Below are 4,392 nucleotides of genomic sequence, written 5' to 3' on the forward strand. Positions count from 1 at the left end.
AGGGCTGTTTACACCAGAGAATGTTTGATGTGTAATGTAAATACTGTAAATATAACCTGTGCTGGCAGGGATAGTGAGATACATCATGTACATTATTGAAGGAAACTGATCTCTATTGTACCTTATGTAATATTAAAATTGAACTGCTTTGCAATATAATTGCACAAATTATATGAATAAATTAAATTTTGTGCAAAAGAAAGCAGCTTTCCTGTCAACACACACCTTGTCTCAGGGCACAACTTTCCTGTGATCTTGTCATACCCAACTTCGCTCTATATCTTCTGACACACACACTTTACAGTCTGTCATTTCCAAAAACAAGCATTCTAAAATCAAAAGACCTTTTGTTTATTTCTCCTTTCTTTTCATTTCTCCTCTATTCTTCTCAATCACTCCCTTCCACAGTCCTATTCAGATCAAGGTGGAATGTGAATAGTGTCACAACTCACCTCTGACACTATTATTACCCTTCTCTTCTCTTGTCTTATTCAATGGGAAAGTTTTATTCACCAGTCTGTTTCTGTTTTGCACTCTTGCCATACCATCTGGTATTGCATCCATCTGAATTCTGTGCTTTCATGACCTTATACATCTTTTCCTCTTCTGGATGATTTGTTTGCTTCAGTTCCATTCAACCAGGCTGGACCACAGGGAAGCTTAGAACAAAGAACAAAGAACAGTACAGCACAGGAACAGGCCATTCGGCCATCCAAGCCTGCGCCGATCTTGATGCCTGCCTAAACTAACACCTTCTGCACTTCCGTGGCCTATATCCCTCTATTCCCTTCCTATTCATGTATTTGTCAAGATGTCTCTTAAACGTCGCTATCGTATCTGCTTCCACCACCTTCTCTGGCAGCAAGTTCCAGGCACTCACCACCCTCTGTGTAAAAAACTTGCCTCGCACATCCCCTCTAAACATTGCCCCTCGCACCTTAAACCTATGTCCCCTAGTAACTGACTCTTCCACCCTGGGAAAAAGCTTCTGACTATCCACTCTGTCCATGCCGCTCATAACTTTGTAAATCTCTATCATGTCGCCCTTCCACCTCCGTCGTTCCAGTGAAAACAATCTGAGTTTTTCCAACCTCTCCTCATAGCTAATGCCCTCCAGACCAGGCAACATCCTGGTAAACCTCCTCTGTACCCTCTCCAAAGCCTCCACGTCCTTCTGGTAGTGTGGCGACCAGAATTGCACGCAATATTCTAAGTGTGGCCTAACTAAGGTTCTGTACAGCTGCAACACGACTTGCCAATTTTTATACTCTATACCCCGACCGATGAAGGCAAGCATGCCGTATGCCTTCTTGACTACCTTATCCACCTGCGTTGCCACTTTCAGTGACCTTTGCCTTGGGTGGGACCACGTTGATCCATTACATTCAGAATCACCTCCTTGAAATAACGCCATAGTACAACGACAGTAACCACACAGAATCTGCTTCAAACACTCCTCCACATTTTATCTGTTCTGACTGTCAACACCTCCAGCTCTTTTGTTTAAGTGGAACCCATCAGGTTTGTCTAGGCTCCTTCTATTCTGAAAGCTGTAGCACTGGTTCAGGGAATTCAGCCCTGTTTCTCTACTCTAAAGGCTCAGCCATGCTTGATCTGCCTCGTATTTTGCTTTTATTGCAACGTTGCAAGACCTCCAATCCTCTGGAAAACGATGGTCAGACCTTCCCCTATTTCTTCCCTGGCTTCATTCAATAGCCTGGGGTACATTTCATCTGGTCCTGGTGATTTATCCACATTCAAGGATGCTCATCCCATTAAGACTTCCTCTCTCCTTAAGTTATCACGTCCAATACTTCACACTCCTCCTCCTTCATAACAATATCTGCATCACCCCCTCATTTGAGAAGACAGTAATGTATTCATTAAGGATATTGGCAACATCTTCCACCCCGATACAAAGGTTACATTTTTGATCTTTTCTGTGCCCTGCTGTTTGCTCAGTTGCCTCTTACTCTAATGTTTTGATGCAACATCTTTGGGTCCATTGTTATTTTGCTTGTCCATGTTCTTTCCTGTTCTCTCTTTGCTCTTCACCGCTGCTCCCAAACGCCTCCAGTGCAGTCAAAACACAAGGTGTCAGAAGTGAGATTCGAACCCACGCCTCCAATGGAGACTGCGACCTAAACACAGCGCATTTGACCGCTCGGCCATCCTGACCGCCTACTGGTTATTATAAATGCTAAGGAAATTATTCATTCTTTGTGAAAGTATTTGTGAGATTGTGGAAATGTCTGGAAGAGGAAAGACCAGCGGGAAAGCTCGGGCCAAGGCCAAGTCTCACTCCTCCGGGGCTGGACTGCAGTTGCCTGTGGGCCGTGTTCACAGGCTCTTGAGAAAGGGCAACTATGCTGAGCGTGTGGGTGCCGGAGCCCCGGTCTATCTGGCTGCTGTGCTCGAGTATCTGACCGCTGAAATCCTCGAGCTGGCCGGTAACGCTGCCCGGGACAACAAGAAGACCTGCATCATCCCCAGACACCTGCAGCTGGCCGTTTGCAACGACGAGGAGCTCAACAAGCTGCTGGGAGGGGTGACTATCGCTCAGGGCGGGGTGCTGCCCAATATCCAGGCCGTGCTGCTGCCCAAGAAAACCAGCACTCAAGAGCTCCCAGAAAACGTAAAGCGGCCAAAATGTCATCTCATAAACCAAAGGCTCTTTTCAGAGCCACCCACAGTCTCTGTGAAAGGGCTGGTTACTGTCAGGAGGGAATCAGAGATGGAGTTATTGTAACAGTGGATTGATCTGTTTCACATCTGTCCAGTTGTCTTTTCAGTTCCCTCTCTGGATTTCGCTCTGTTTCTTAGCTCACACATCTTCCCCTCCAGTTAAGTGAAGAACTGAACTACAGGGTGTCAGAATCAACAATTTAACAAATCCCGCTGCCTTCGATTTTATAAATCCCGAGACCATCCCGGTACATTAACGGGAACTGGTTCGGAGCTGATGAATTAATTTAATAATGGAAGTGTCCGGGTTAATTCTCTGTTTTTCATTTGGACAGTTTCAATTGTGTTTTTTTTTCTCTCCGGTGATCTGAGCGCCACTTCTCAATGAAAATCTGCTCCCGGAACAGAGTAAATGCAGGAAGAAAGAGGCCATTCTCGGGCTGTGTGTTTCTCTCCTAACCTGATCTGTTCAGACCGCACTGTTCCCAGAGGACGGAATCAGTGAGAGTTGTACACACACATGAGCTGAGTCCACTGCAGCGCTTCAATATGTGCCTTCTCCCCGGCTCTCCCTATTCTCCGGACACAAAGTTGTTTGTTCCCCCGGCGGCGGGGTAGAGTCGGGGATTCTCTCCCCGCAGTGTCAGTGGCTGCAGCCCCGGGGAACTGGCGGTTTCAGTCAGAGTGACCGAGCTACCTTACAGGACTCTCCCCCTGAATTTGTGAACTGAGACTACACCGAACACATCTCCAGTTAGAGTGAGGGCCGGACATCCTTCTGTTTTATTACAGAGAGTGGGGAAAGGGCTGGGTGGAGGGGATCTCAGCGAGTCACCAGGGATCCTGGATTTACTCCAAATCATTTCCATGTGGAATCTGCAGGCGGGGCCGGGACAGGGATCATTTGATCAGGGGATCAGCTCTTTCCTGAGAGATGTGGGTGGCTCTGAGAAGAGCCTTTGTGTTCAGATGTTTACAAGTTTCCAGCGCTCTTTCACTTCTTTCCAGACCCTGCTTTCTGAGCCTTTGCTGCTTTCGGCTTGACCTTGCTCGTCCATGTCTGCACTTTCTTCAGCGCCTTTCCACCTGCCGCACTCTTGCCTTTTTTGACCTTCTTCGCAGGAGACTTTTTCTGAAGCGCTGCTTTCTTCACCGCCTTATTTGGCGTTGCCGCCACCTTGCTGCTCGTTTTCTTGGCTGTTACCTTCTTTGTTGTCACTTTCTTGGCTGCTGGTTTCTTCACCAATGATTTCTTGTCTGCTGGTTTCTAACGAAGGATTTATTGTCTGCTGGTTCCTTCACTAAAGATTTCTTGTCTACTGGTGTCTTCACTAAAGATTTCTTAGCTGCTGATTTCTTCGCTAAAGATTTCTTGGTTGCTGGTTTCTTCACTAAAGATTTCGTGTCTGCTGGTTTCTTCACTAAAGATTTCATGTCTGCTGGTTTCTTCACTAAAGATTTCTTGTCTGCTGGTTTCTTCACCTTCTTTCCCACTTTTCCCTGGGTTTTCCTTCTTGCTGATTTTGAAGGAGCCGGAGGTTTCCTGTCCCTTGCTCTGCACCAGGGAGCCTTTGTTCACATTCCTCTTGATACTTTGCTTGATCTGGGTCCTGAGCTTCTCCACATCGACACCGCTGCTACCCAGAGCCTTCTTTATGGCGGCCAGGGACATCCCCTTGCGATCGCTGAAAGCCGGCACAATCTTAA

At 46.8% G+C, this 4,392-nt stretch overlaps 1 non-coding gene across 1 annotated transcript; it reads right to left on the minus strand.

The window, feature by feature from the left end:
- Nucleotides 1-2,095: 2,095 nt before the first annotated feature.
- Nucleotides 2,096-2,178, minus strand: trnal-uag (transfer RNA leucine (anticodon UAG)). Its single transcript has one exon. It is a non-coding gene; the product is annotated as a tRNA-Leu (tRNA).
- Between the last annotated feature and the right edge of the window lie 2,214 nt (nucleotides 2,179-4,392).

This window comes from Heterodontus francisci, unplaced genomic scaffold, assembly GCF_036365525.1.
Source record: "Heterodontus francisci isolate sHetFra1 unplaced genomic scaffold, sHetFra1.hap1 HAP1_SCAFFOLD_88, whole genome shotgun sequence".
Classification (NCBI taxonomy): Eukaryota; Metazoa; Chordata; class Chondrichthyes; order Heterodontiformes; family Heterodontidae; genus Heterodontus; species Heterodontus francisci.